The 15,428-nt window shown below is 42.4% G+C and overlaps 1 protein-coding gene across 2 annotated transcripts in view; it reads left to right on the top strand.

Moving 5' to 3' along the window:
- The window catches only part of elf1 (E74-like ETS transcription factor 1), a 76,336-nt gene that overhangs the window by 428 nt on the left and 60,480 nt on the right, over positions 1-15,428 (top strand). Inside the window, exon 2 of one of the 2 annotated variants that reach the window (XM_082975106.1) lies at positions 12,090-12,259. The exons of the other annotated variant lie outside the window; for it this stretch is intronic. The gene's annotated coding sequence lies outside the window, so the exon portion shown is untranslated. The remainder of the gene's footprint in view (positions 1-12,089; positions 12,260-15,428) is intronic. 2 annotated transcript variants of the gene reach the window in all.

Here is a 15,428-nt window from a genome sequence, read left to right as displayed (position 1 = left end):
TCCCTTTCAATAAGTTTATGAGAGGTATTTAGTAACGTCTTATATTTATTTAATTCGTTTTCATATAGCATACATAAGGTATTTATTTATGTAAATCCACAACAAAGTAAATAAGAAGTTTATAACTTATACTGTATATTCACCTAGACTACTACAGATATGGACTACTTTAATTTCTCAAATTCAAGAGTTCTATTAAACCAATGTTTTGCCACTGACCCCACATTTGATGGGAAAAGCCTCCAGTCTGAATAACCTACTGTTTTGCTTTATTAACCCTCCTTTTACGGAGAAGCTGTGTCATTGTGCCACTACCATGCCTGCCATGTGACAGGGGTGCTGTGTGGTAAATGTGTGAAGCTGTTGTGTGCTGCTGACAGAGCTAGCCTGTCTCCAGTGTCTCCAGTGTCTCCCGGGTCCAGTGGCCATTTGTGATTCATGTGAGTGTGAGGGATCAATTATACAGTCCTGAAAGAAATGGATTGTTAATGATCTGTTATGTAAAGAGGAGTTCAACTGCACCCTATTGTTGCCATCAGAAGTATTAGACATCACATTAATAAGCATAACCAATTGCTCTTCAGACTCTGAATTTACTATTGGAGAATAGTCTGTCAATGCACCAGTGCTTCTAATTTCCTCTGAGTATTAGTAATGGCATGCGGTACCATTATCAATGTTTCACTACTCTATCTTGAAATTTGTCATTCAGTTCAAGAGGTTGAGAAAGACCCCCTCTTTCTGGGCACTTGTCTGAACCATGTCTGCTCATCATGGTCATCTAACATGTTCATGCTTATTTTCATGTAATAAATGACCTTCACCCTCCAAAAAATGTGATGCTTGGATCTCCACTAAACCGTGTTTTCTCAAATGACTTGAGCCCCTCAACATATCTGTGGCCAATATAAATGTTTGCCAGATGTTTACATTTTTCGGTTAAGATGCTGGCCTCAGGGACATTGCAAGCTGAGAAATCTCATTGGCCTTCCGTGCCTGCTGTTGTCCGGAGAAAGGGAGGGGCGAGACAGGGGAATACTTGTGCTCTTGTTATCCGGTGGGGGGTGGACGGGGGGGGGGGGGGGGGATTCTTGCGGTTCTCAGCTCAGCCCGTCAGCAACAGAGATCAGCTGGTCCCTCTGACCCCACCTCTCCTCCACTGCCCCCCCCCCCCCCCTGCAACACAGCCCACCTATCCCAGAGGCCTGGCAGATAATTGGAAATCTCAGTCTTCTGAAACCAATTATCTCCAACAAGAGCTCCTAAATATACTTGTCTGCAGTGTAGTGGTCTCTAGCATATGTTGCATGCACAGACTTCATGCATAGTTTAAAAAAAATTCCATGGTGCCTGCCTCACTCCACACTACTCAGTCCCACCCTCTTTCCCTCCTTCCCTCTCTCTCTCTCTCTCTCTCTCTCTCTCTCTCTCTCTCTCGGCCTTGACAGTCATGTGCATCAATGACCCTGCCTGCTCTGCCTTTGAACTTTGTTGCTGAAGGGATTTCTCCCGCACAAAGGAACTTTGAGGGACTAACTTCCCTTGCCTTTCATGAGACAGTGCTTGGATTAGCATGATGAGAACAGGCCAGGCATCAGGTTGCAGTTGATAGTGTGTTTATACACACTGACTGGGAACACTAGCCTCTGTGACTGCCTGGCTGGGGCAAATGGTATCCCTGGTACTTATGGTGTGACCGTGATGTCACCATCAGCAGGGCACAGCAGCCCGAGCCGCTGAGGAGTGACTGGGTGACGATGACTCCAGACAATGGGAGAGCTGTGCTCCTTTGTACTCCATAATATTGAGGGTTCCTGTTATTGTCCCGGCCTCAGTCTTGAGGCTTTTCTTAACCGGCAGAGAGCTGCCCTAATGGGCTTCTGGATATCGATCTTACCAGCTCACTTGTATCAGACTTTTATGCTGCATCTGAAGCACCACTATAGCCTCACAAAGGACAGATACCTTACATAGTGGCCTTGACAGAGACAGGTGAGTGAATGAAATGACTCTTGTGTTTGTCATATCCTTTTTGGTCAGGGTTCAAGTCAGATGACGTGGGAAACATGCTCTATCACATCCTGAAAAAGCTTTAGATTAGAAGCCCCTGTAATGTCTCTTGAGATGCCTGGTTTGAAGTTTTCTTTCCAATCAAGTCCAGTGATCAGTCTCTCCTGAGGTAAATTAGTGTCATTTGACACCTCTCGAGTAACCACAAGGTGGCAATGTTTATATGTTTCTCTGACTATGTAAGTAGGTATGTAAGTTGACCGAAATGTGAAGCGACTCACTCAAATAAAGGAACCAAATTTACACAGAAAACCTGAAACAACATCGTCATACTTCCCTATTTCACACCGTAGGTATCTAACTGTGGCCGCCCGTTTCTGTTGAAAGACAGTGGGGGAACTTGCTTTGTAAAGTTCCTTATTTCACAGTGATTTGGTTTCAACAGCTCTGTCACCTGAGTTCTCCGTCCTCTGATATCTCAGTAGGCAGCGCTACAGCCAAGCGGCAGAAGTGACGTCAAAGAGAAATGGGAGCCAGGGGAAATTCCACCTGTAACCCCATCCAGCCGGCATGTTGCCTCACACAATGTGAAGCATTTGACTCCAGTCCAAACAATAAAAATGGACTCCATATCTCCATATGTACTGTCATCAGGTTAACCTCAGTGTTGATGTCTTGTAAACTACATAATGTGTCTTGTTTGGCCAAGATATACTGATGTTAGAGGTCATGTATGTTAACCAGCTCCAAAACAACAATGCAATGTCTCAGCAGTAGCTTTAATTAAGACTTGGTAAACTTTGCCATGACTAGAATATATAGCTTTTCTTCCCATGACCCATATAGGCTATTACCAAAGACAGTACAGTATGAAGATAGGCAGAAACTGCTTCTCCAATTGAAATCCCTGATCACACTTGTAGGCAATGTCATAGCGACATTGGCTAGCTAAGCTCATGCGTAGAAACACGCCATCGGGTGTCGTGCCAAACTGTGCATGTGCAGGCTGTCAAATCAAAGGCACTCCTTCGATATGAAGTTGTTTTTGATGAAAATGAAAACGTGTCAATTTGTCACTTTCACGAGGTTGGAGTAATAACATGTTCAACTACTTAAGGCATTGGCTCGAATTTAGGTTGTGTTGTGCCTTTAGATTTCAACAACTAAGGAATAATTTTTCACTTCTCTCATTGACTTCTCAAACCCCAAACAGGCCAAGCCTGATCTGCTTGGCCTGTTTCGCAAGCGTTCCCAGCGCCTCTGGGTTTAGAAACTGTGCTCTTACTCAGTTATTACTCTGTTAAAATGTTATGGTGGCAAAAGATGACCAACCACAATAGTGATTGACAATCAGCCTGGACTGATGCAGAGGTTTTTCTGCTGTCTCGTTTCTGGCGCGTCATCGTCTGCTGGCATCATCTGATTGGTGTAAATTCAAGGTTGCACCTCTCAGTCCGGGTACTTTTTGTTGAGACTGATGCGTATGTATCTTGGGTATTTTTAGTCAGCACACTATGTATCCGATGCTTGATTAAATTGGGGTGGCTGGGTTGTGGTTTGACTACTAGCGTGAAGCTCAAACAATAGCCAGCTAAGCTAACCACATACATAGCAGCCTATCACCACAAGGAGCATCACGTTCTCTCTCTCTCTCTCTCTCTGCTTACACTGTCGTTTGAATTGGTGCTTTGTGTTGTTGCCATGTGTTAGGATGCATGTCAGTCAGTGGAGTGCTACTAATGTGTCTGTCATGAAAGCTTGACGTGCAAAGTCATTTCAGTGTGTGCCTGTGACCATGTGTCTGATGATCTCACCTCGTTCAGCTGATCCACAGCATCAAACAAGTTCAAGTGTGAAATGTGACGGCGTCTTAAAGAGTGAGCTGGACAACATGTGTTAGCCAGTTAGCAGCTCGTCACGTACACAGAGAAGCAGTTACTATCCTATATCGGTCACCACATTGGGGCGGCAGGGTAGCATAGTGGTTAGAGCGTTGGACTAGTAACAGAAAGGTTGCAAGTTAAAATCTCCTTGCTGACAAGGTACAAATCTGTCGTTCTGCCCCTGAACAGGCAGTTAACCCACTGTTCCTAGGCCGTCATTGAAAATAAGAATTTGTTCTTAACTGACTTGCCTAGTTAAATAAAGGAAATAAATAAATAAAATAAGAATTATATATTATATAAGTTTGGCTGGAAGGCTCCTATATCGGTCACCAGATTATATAGGCTAAATTACTGTCCTATATCTGTCACCACATTATATAGGCTAAGTTACTGTCCTATATCTGTCACCACATTATATAGGCTAAGCAGAAAGGTTTTTTCTGAGGGGAGTTCTTGAGTATTTTAATTATTTAATAACTACATTCTACTATTGGGTGTTCATTCAACAGCACGCTTCCAAAGCCTGTGGACATTATATACACTGAATGTGAAAAAAATACTTTGTTATAAAATGGCAAAGCTGTATACTAGACCAAACTTGAGTCCTTTCAGCTGTTGCCCAGTGTTAGCAGCTCTTAAGCCATTAAAAATGAGAGTTTTTCCACAGACAAAAAGTCAGTCAATTAGCCTCGGTGGAGGTAGCTCTTGTCTTTGTCCAGACTGCAGGTAGCGGATACTGTTCACAGAGGTTTGATGTGGACTGTCTGGAATGTTGGCCTTGCCGTTTGTGTTTAATGTTTAATGGGATGCATTTTATGTGAAGGGTGTGTGTTTGTGTGGCTCGGCTGGAAGGCTCCTCCTTCCTGCCGAATATTCTGCTCTTATCTACTCAAAATATGCCCAGCCATAAACTGCAGGTTTAGTTGGTTGCTCGCATTATTTGTGTAAGGATGTACTACCGCACAAAATGGGCTGCAGTCTTACAAAATAACATATAATCATCACCAGGAAGTTCCAGGACGTGTTAAATGTTATGTTATCACATGAGCGGAATATTCAGATGCCGCAATAACCTGGATATATAGCGCTCAATTTCTATCCTGGTTGAGATTTAACTTAATCTGCATCCAGGTGCAATGGTTGTGTCATGTCAGGTTACTAGTTGAAACATGAGACCATCTGCAGATTATAATCCAGTGCATCATCCTATGGTCAGTGCATCATCCCACGGTCAGCGCATCATCACCGCATTTGGCAGATCTATGAGAGTGACTCAGCTGTAGGCTATGTGCATTGGATGCATTTCCATTCAGCTATACGCCTACACCTCTCTCTCTGTTAGTTCTGTGTGGCTGCAGTCAATGCAGTCATCCACAGTCATTGCTGTGAGTCAGAGTTTAGGGCAATTCCATGGAAACATTTATTTAAAATGTATGCCAAACAAGAATATAGTAGAGTTCAGTAGAGTTTAGAACAGTACAGTATAGTAGAGTACAGTAGAGTTCAGTAGAGTACAGTAGAGTAGAGTAGAGTAGAGTTCAAGAGTACGGGAGAGTACAGTAGAGTACAGTAGAGTTCAGTAGAGTACAGTAGAGTTCAGTAGAGTACAGTAGAGTTTAGTACAGTACAGTAGAGTACAGTACATTCAGTAGTCAGTTATAGTTCAGTACAGTACATTATAGTGTACTCAACTCTAGTGTGTTCTCCTGTGGACTGTACTGAACTATACTCTACTTTTCTTTTCTTTTCTTTACTGTACTATACTCTCCTGTGCTGTGCTCTACTGTACTGAACTATACTGTACTGTACTGTACCGTACTCTCCTGTGCTGTGCTCTACTGTACTGAACTGTACTGTACTGTACTCTCCTGTGCTGTGCGCTACTGTACTGTACTGTACTGTACTCTCCTGTGCTGTGCGCTACTGTACTGTACTGAACTGTACTGTACTGTACTCTCCTGTGCTGTGCTCTACTGTACTGTACTGTACTGAACTGTACTGTACTCTCCTGTGCTGTGCTCTACTGTACTGTACTGAACTATACTGTACTCTCCTGTGCTGTGCTCTACTGTACTGTACTGAACTGTACTGTACTGTACTCTCCTGTACTGTACTCTCCTGTGCTGTGCTCTACTGTACTGTACTGTACTGTACTCTCCTGTGCTGTGCTCTACTGTACTGTACTGAACTATACTGTCCTGTACTGTACTCTCCTGTGCTGTGCTCTACTGTACTGTACTATACTGTACTGTGCTGTCCAAATTTGTGAACCCAACTGTGGTTTGTGATTACTATGAATTCCCATTGTAGCCAATTCAATTGCAGAAATTCTGTTACTGATTTTTCAGCAATTCCATTACATAAACAACATTTATATCAGTAAAAACACTATAACTAATTAATAGGTCTACCTTTACTTGTGACATTAAATTATTCTCCCTCCTCATGAGGGGGAGAAATGAGAAAATATCTTAAAGATATGTGGGTTTTTGGTAAAGGAATTTCAATGCACAAGGCAATGTTTCTTTAACTTACTGAAGGCAGAATTATATGTCCCAAACTAAATATGTGTTTATTAGTTGGCAGGGGACTTTAATTCAACATTATGTAAGGGATAATCAATGGGGGGCTATGCGTTCTATGGAAATGAATGAACAACGTGGAAGGTGTGTTTCACCACACGCTAGCGGAGTGGAACTAACCTTCCCTGGAGTCGCAGTATTTTCCAGAGAACGCATAGAGCCCCGAGTTGATTATCCTTTCATACCATGGCTATCACTTTATAATTTGCCACAAAAAATGTTGTTAATTTGCAGGTAGATGTGTGTTCAACATCCACTGAAGCAGGTAGCAAGTTTACTAGACAGCTAAAGTAGTTGCCTTGGTAACCAAACCAACAGACTTGCTAGTTTAGCAAACCAAACCATCAGTCCTAGCTTGCTATTATGAAAATCGAATTCAACAATGCCAATAATGTTTTAAATTCGACTATTGCTTTCAATAGCAGCTCAAACAAATAATATATAAGAATTAGCTATAGCCAATGAAATCTACCTTGCTGATATTCTATGCTTTCTAGGAAAATGCACGCTCTAGAATGCCCTTCAAGCCAATCAGAAACGAGTATTCAACAATTACATGGTATAATGTGTTTTCATGTATTTCTAATACTTTTAAAAAACTTTTTCTGGTTGATGTTTTCTAATACTCCTTTTACATCTGTTTGACCAGATGGACCTTTGCTTATTCCACATTTTTCGGATGGAAAATGGTTGAAAAATTAATATATGCCTTAATATAAAAACAAACAAAAAAATCTTACCTTTCATATGACACCCAATTTGACATGCTCCTATGAACTTCACATGTTGAAGCTCATGGGTCCTTCTACATGGAAATAACCTTGACCAATTCCCCAGTCCTGCCTGGTCACAGTCACGTAACATAACACTGACCAAAGCTGCATAATCTTTCTGACCATTCATTGTCTGCCAATTAACTGAAGGTTGAAAGGGTTTGAGTTAGTGAACTAGAATAGATGTTCTCTCCTAAGGATCATTGAAATAAACGATGTTGGCCTCAAACAAACTGTCTGCTGTGTTCATATGAAAATATTCCAACAGCGAGTCACAGACTTTTTATTTTATCACCCATTGTTCGAAGTAAGTCTGCCCTGAGTAACATTGACAAGTTTTCCATTGTCATTTCAAAGTGTTTTATGGTGTTTAGTTGTACCTTTTTGTCCATATCAGTGGGGCTCATTAGAATGCCTCGCTGACCCTTTCTCCCGCTCCACCTCAATCTGCGTGAGGGATGCTATTGGCCCAGTTATCCCTGGCTGAGGACTTTCCTTGGCTCTGCGTCCCAAATGGCACTATTACTTATGTAGTGCACTACTTTTGACCAGGGCCCATAGGGGACGCACACCTCTAGCTCTGAGTCACTCAGGGAACAGCCATCAGCTGACCTTGGAGCTGCACAAACAGCACGGCCTGTCCTTCACAAGGCTCCACATCTCATGCCCTCAAGGTTTGTCTTATTTAGGGAGTGAATGTTAGGGTTACATGGAGAAAATCGGACCTCTCCCAAATGAAAATGGATGGCCCTCCTTTCAGCAAAATATATTTTAGCTAAACCCTCCCTGTACCCAAAATAATAATTAAAACAAAGTGGATAGTAGAGAGCATGTCTACCGTTTACCCTCACTTCTTGGAGAGACCAGAGCCTTCGATATGCAGTTTTAGAAACTGTTATTCGTCCTGTAAGCATTACATGGCAACGCAGGAATTTTGATAGCGTACAGGGCTGCGGGCCAGAAGGTTTTTGGTTCACAGGTCACCATGGACAAGAGTAGGGGTGGAAAGATCTCCTTTATAGTAAAAGCATTGAATTAATCTATCATCATATTTGCAGGTCTGAGAAAAAAATGCCTTTTATAAACATTTCATGCAATTCTACTTCACATATTAGTAGAATCTTTTTTAATGACCGAAATGAAAGGCTAAGAATGGAAAGAGAGAGAACACTGTGTTCATCTTATCATATTTCTATAATGCCAAATCAGTGTGTCTGGTTTGCAACAAAACTGTCCCTGTTTGCAAATACTTAATTCTGAGATGTCATTAGGAATCTGAGCATGGTACTTTCAAAAGTTAGGCCTAACTTTCCACCCCAGACAGAGTAGGCCTACTGAAGTTTTAACTGCTGGCTGCTCGTCTTCCGTGGCTTAACCTAACGAGAGAAGGTCACAAGTGTTTCCCTAAAAGCTGTCTGGGTTTAAAAAGCTGTCTGGGTTCTATTGTTCAAAAAGTGAATAGCTTAATCAATTGATAGTGACAGAATTAGATTACTTCCCAAGCAAAGTTTATTTTTTGTCTCCTCGGCTGTAGAAGGTTGTAGCTTAGCCTCTGAATGTCAAAGAAATTAACATCACACCTGCGGGACAGGTACAGGATGGCAACAACAACTGCCCGGGTTACACCAGGAACGCACAATCCCTCCATCAGTGCTCAGAATGTCTGCAATAGGCTGAGAGAGGCTGGACTGAGGGCTTGTAGGCCTGTTGTAAGGCAGGTCCTCACCAGACATCACTGGCAATAACGTCGCCTATGGGCACAAACCCACTGTCGCTGGACCAGACAGGACTGGCAAAAAGTGCTCTTCACTGACAAGTCGCGGTTTTGTCTCACCAGGGGTGATGGTCGAATTCGCATTTATCGTCGAAGGAATGAGCGTTACACCGAGGCCTGTACTCTGGAGCAGGATCGATTTGGAGGTGTAGGGTCCATCATGGTCTGGGGCGGTGTGTCACAGCATCATCGGACTGAGCTTGTTGTCATTGCAGGCAATCTCAACGCTGTGCGTTACAGGGAAGACATCCTCCTCCCTCATGTGGTATCCTTCTTGCAGGCTCATCCTGACATGACCCTCCAGCATGACAATGCCACCAGCCGTACTGCTCGTTCTGTGCGTGATTTTCTGCAAGACAGGAATGTCAGTGTTCTGCCATGGCCAGCGAAGAGCCCGACTCTCAATCCCATTGAGCACATCTGGAACCTGTTGGGTCGGAGGGTGAGGGCTAGGGCCATTCCCCCCAGAAATGTCTGGGAACTTGCAGATGCCTTGGTGGAAGAGTGGGGTAACATCTCACAGCAAGAACTGGCAAATCTGGTGCAGTCCATGAGGAGGAGATGCACTGGAGTACTTAAAGCAGCTGGTGGCCACACCGGATACTGACTGTTACTTTACTTTTGACCCCCCCCCCCCCCCCTTTGTTCAGGGACACATTATTCAATTTCTGTTAGTCACATGTCTGTGGAACTTGTTCAGTTTATGTCTCAGTTGTTGAATCTTATGTTCATACAAATATTTACACATGTTAAGTTTGCTGAAAATAAATGCAGTTGACAGTGAGAGGATGTTTCTTTTTTTGCTGAGTTTATATATGTGCCCTCTGTTCCCCAGTGTCCAGGTTGGTTATTGTTACCATGTCCGTTGGTCCTGTGAGTACCTGTGTTGTTGTTTTGTGCAATTGTTATTACGGGTCTCGTCCCGTGCATTGTTATTACGGGTCTCGTCCCGTGTATTTATTAGAGGTTTAACCTCGTTCTTTTGTTTGGATTACATCCCTCTGTGTTTTGTATGCATGTTTGTTTTGGGCTTCGTCCCTGTGCCTTTCATGGCATGTTGTGTAATTTGAGTGGAGTATTAAAACCCCCTATTATGTATTCCTGCGCCTGTCTCCAATCCTTATACAACATGACGGAATAACCAACCCTAAATGGAGACAGCGGGAATGTCCCGTCAGACACGACCACATCTTCAGCAGCTGCAACTGGCCCTGACCGAACCTGTGTCGGGGGGGGGGGGGGTACTGTCACGGATTCCCCTGGTACTGCTGCTCATTCTGTGCACCAGCTCCGGAGTTCTACAGCACCCGCTTCTAGGCGTCATGAACTTTCTAATTACGCCCACCTGGTTCCCATTTCCCCTGATTAGTAATTGTATATATGTGCCCTCTGTTGCCCAGTGTCCTGGTCGGTTATCGTTATCATGTCCGTTGGTCCTGTGAGTACCTGTGTTTCGGCTTCCGTGCTGCGTGTCCCGTGCAATTGTTATTACGGGTCTCGTCCCGTGCATTTATTAGTTTTAAAGTTTAACCTCGCTCTTTTGTTTGGGTTACATCCCTGTGTGTTTTGAATACGTGTTTGTTTTGGGCTTCGTCCCCGTGCCTTTCATGGCATGTTGTGTAATTTGGGTGTATTAAAACCCCCTATTACGGATTAATGCACCTGTCTCCGATCCTTATACAACGTGACAAACATTTTGTTTTTAATAAAATCTATTCTAGTAGTAACAAGCTATCAAAGTTAACCTCCGGTCCTCATCTTCACGTGCTCCTTCTCAAACTGAACAGAACATAGGCTAAAGGCTAGTCCATGCGCAAGATAGTGAATTTTTGGGACTAGGCTTAATCAACAATTATTTTCTGAAGAAGCCTATGCAGCACAGCCATTGGTTAGGCAGCACACAAAACAGTTTTGGGTCAGTAAGAGCAGGCCAGGGCTCAGAGTTGGAGTATCCATTGCCGTGTGTAATGCAGTCCAGTTTTATTTACGCCATCCCAGTAGCTATCTTAGAAATATAACTTTGTGCTGTGCTTCTCCGAGCATGCACTTCGTAGCCTATAGGCTATGGATAATTTGATTGAAACCACACTAAATAGCCCATAGGCACACTTGATATTGCGTGCCCAGTGGAGAATCAGAGATGAGGGGTGGCATCAGGCACACATCGATATATAGCCTAATAAGCAACTAATTCTAAAACACTGAGAGATATTGATGTTTAATTAATAACAAATTGCATGACCCTCCCCTGTACTAGATTAAAAAAAATATTAAACCCTGCCCTTGACTGAAACTGAAAAAGCATGACCCTCCCCATTTCCCTCCAAGTAGCCATTCTGTACATTTCTATCCATCCCTTGCGATATTTTCTTATGGTCTTCAATCAGGGCCTTGATTCAGTTCTATACTATTTTCATAGAATTGAGATAAGATGTACTGTACTCCACTGGTCTGGTTACACAGCCACCGTAGTTGCTGGAACTGTGCTTGAAAGACAGGGCATTTGATTTCAATAGGGGGGCACGTTTTTGTTTCATGGGACCTCCAATGTGTGCACATTTTTTTGAAATGGGTTTTTATAGTAAAAAATGTATTACATTTCAATGTGGCATAAACACCAGTCATGATACTTTCATCTGATTCCCAAACAAATCACTCCATAGGTGACGCGCGAGTTACAAGTTTGGGGAAGCTTACAATTTAAAACCATTTATACCGATCTGTGTGCCAGTTATGATTTTCATATGCATATTTTCGTGGAACAGTTTCATTTCAAAACGAACATATTATTTTCTCAATCATTGTCATTCACTTAATAGTAAAAGTCTGAATTAAAATGATAAAAATCTAAAAGGTAAAATTCAACTATGCCATATGGACACATTGATACATCGTGATCCATTGGCGGTTGAAGACTCAGATTGCCTATAGGCCAATGCAGGAGTAGGCCTCTAACTTCCATTGTCAACTAAGTAAAAATGCATAAAGCCGACAAATATCCTGATGAAAATTCAGGTCTTGTAATCGCATTCATCTCTCTACTCCACCTGTCTCCTTTCTATAGGTCTTGAACTATCGTGCACATGGTATCAAATCAATCAACTGGGTCTGGCCTGAAGTTGCTGCTAGCGAACCTGCAACATTGTATCAACTAGCCTATTTCAGGCCCTACCCTGAGAGTTCCCCATGCCAGTGAGCTTGGGACAGACAGCTGTTTTGGGGAAAAGTTTTCAGGTATTTTACGACGTTTCCACTTGATATATGGGATAATCAGATGATAATTTTGCTCATTCATACCGAGGCTTGGTGATTATTGAGGGGGAGAGTGTTGGAAAGATTTTTAATATACTGTGAGGATTGAGGAACTAGTATCATGCGCAATGGATGTTAATAGAACAGACTTCGTTGACTTACTGTGTGAGGTGAAGAAAAATTACTGAGAAATTCAGCTTATTAGTGGTGGATGCGGATGAGCAGGGACTCTGACAATAAGAAACCAGACATCCCTAAATGGGCACTTTCCTACATTTGTGTGCAGCAGGCCAGGTACGTCTATGTGTGCTCAGGTACGCATGCTCCCTCAACATTATCAGCACAGAGAAACCAGACACATGCTCATTGCTCACATGGAGCACTCCAAACAAAAAAAGACAATGTAAAAATTGACAAAACTCGTATATGATGGCCATGAAATGAACCAAAACTTGTTTGTTGCAAGTGTAGCAGGTTTTGAAGTCTGCAAACAACATTTCCACTCTGAGAATGAGAACAGTAAATGACTAATTAATATATGCATTAACAGAAATTAATGTAACCAAATGATGGTGATTAACAGTACATTTACTACTGTTGACATATGTAATGGGGAATTGATCAAAATAAACAAAGGGCAGTCAATTCACACATTGAAACAATGAATGTGAAAGAATTGGTGCAATACAGCTGAGTCATTCTGGAGAGCTGAGCACATGCATTCTGAAGAGAGACACACCCATATCTTCGCCACACCCCTCTTCTTCTTGAGTCAACATTTTTTATTATACTCAAGACCAGTGGCGTCATTCAGGGCAGAGCCCCACCTGTTTTGAGCCACACATTTTTAGCCCCCCCCCCCCCCCCCAAAAGATAAATATATATATATACACTACCGTTCAAAAGGTTGGAGTCACAATTTCCTTGTTTTTGAAAGAAAAGCAAATACAATTGTCCATTAAAATAACATAAAATACAGTGTAGACATTGTTAATGTTGCAAATGACTATTGTAGCTGGAAACGGCTGATTTGTTTTATAGAATATCTACATAGGCGTACGGAGGCTCATTATCAGCAACCATCACTCCTGTGTTCCAATGGCACGTTGTGTTAGCTAATCCAAGTTTATAATTTTAAAAGGCTAATTGATCATTAGAAAACCCTTTTGCAATTATGTTAGCACATCTGAAAACTTCTGTGCTGATTAAAGAAGCCAAAAAAACTGGCCTTCTTTAGATTAGTTGAGTATCTGGAGCATCAACATTTGTGGGTTCGATTACAGGCTCAAAATGGCTAGAAACAAACATCTTTCTTCTGAAACTCGTCAGTCTATTCTTGTTCTGAGAAATGAAGGCTATTCCATGTGAGAAATTGCCAAGAAACTGAAGATCTCGTATAACGCTGTGTCCTACTCCATTCACCTAACAGCGCAAACTGGCTCTAACCAGAATAGAAAGAGGAGTGTGAGGCCCCGGTGCACAACTGAGCAAGAGGACAAGTACATTAGAGTGTCTAGTTTGAGAAACATACGGCTCACAAGTCCTCAGCTGGCAGCTTCATTAAATAGTTCCCTCAAAACACCAGTCTCAACGTCAACAGTGAAGAGGCAACTCCGGGATGCTGGCCTTCTACGCAGAGTTCCTCTGTCCAGTGTATGTGTTCTTTTGCCCATCTTAATCTTTATTTTTATTTTTTATTGGCCAGTCTGAGATATGGCTTTTTCTTTGCAACTCTGCCTAGAAGGCCAGCATCCCGAGGCTGAATGAACTGTTTCGCTGCCAGACAAGGCTCCGCTGATAGCCAGATGTAGCAGTGGTAAGGTGTTGGGACTGCTGTTGGGACTGCTGTTGGGACAGCTTTATGTAGGCCCTAACAGTTTGTGGGCACTGTTTGTCACCGTTATAGTGCAATTAATGTGTTGTGTTGTGTAGTGGCTTTTCTGGCATGCATCCCACATTTATTTTTTTGCCCCACCAAAATGTACATACTAAAATCGCCACTGTTCAAGACACATTATCTTCACACATATTTTAGATGCTTTTCACTGACAGCAGCAAACTCAATAATCAGCTGGGCCTATTCCCACGTTCTTCCCAAATTGGAATAGGCCTATGCACTTGTGTTTTGAAACAATCCACAGCTATTTCTTTTAGAAGCCCATGATCCTCTGCAGCTAAGTCATGCTCTCTGGTGAAGTATTTCAATGATTTTATTTAGACAGGAGTAATTATATAATTGGGGCAAAATATCAATTTACTTTAGGGGAAGCCAGTATCTGCCAACCTTCCTTTCCAATTCACAAGTAGCCGAAACCAGAGATCAGTATATAATGACGAGATGCTCATGTCAACTGTAAGCGGGCTGTCATGTTCCTTTCACTGATTAGCGGCTTCCGTCTGGCCACTCTACCATATAGGCCTGATTGGTGGAGTGTTGCAGAGATGGTTGTCCTTCTGGAAGGTTCTCCCATCTCCACAGAGGAACTCTGGAGCTCTGTCAGAATGACCATCGGGTTGTTTGCCACCTCCCTGACCAAGGCCCTTCTCCCCTGATTGCTCAGTTTGGCTGGGCGGCCAGCTCTAGGAAGAGTTTTGGTGGTTCCAAACTTCTTCCATTTAAGAATGATGAAGGCCTTGGGAACCTTCAATGCTGCAGAAATGTTTTGGTACCCTTCCCCAGATCTGTGCCTCAACACAATCCTGTCTCGGAGCTCTACGGACAATTCCTTCGACCTCGTGACTTGGTTTTTGCTCTGCAGAACCTTATATAGACAGGTGTGTGCCTTTCCAAATCATGTCCAATCAATTGAATTTACCACAGGTGGACTCCAATCAAGTTGTAGAAACATCTCAAGGATGATCAATGGAAACAGGATGGACCTGAGCTCAATTTCAAGCCTCATAGCAACAGGTCTGATACTTATGTAAATAAGGTATTTATTTTTTAAATTGTAAATATATTTGCAAAAATGTCTAAAAACCTATTTTTTCTTTGTCATTATGGGGCATTGTGTGTAGATTGATGAGGGAAGAAAACAATGTAATACATTTTTGAATAAATCTGTAACGTAACAAAATGTGGAAAAAGTCAAGGGGTCTGAATACTTTCCGAATGCACTGTATATGACTCTTAGCTGTCTTTATTTTTAGG

Source organism: Salmo salar, chromosome 05 (assembly GCF_965601325.2).
Source record: "Salmo salar chromosome 05, fSalSal1, whole genome shotgun sequence".
Lineage (NCBI taxonomy): Eukaryota > Metazoa > Chordata > Actinopteri > Salmoniformes > Salmonidae > Salmo > Salmo salar.
Note: the sequence above shows the minus strand (reverse complement) of the source record. Positions and strands in the feature narration are given on the sequence as shown.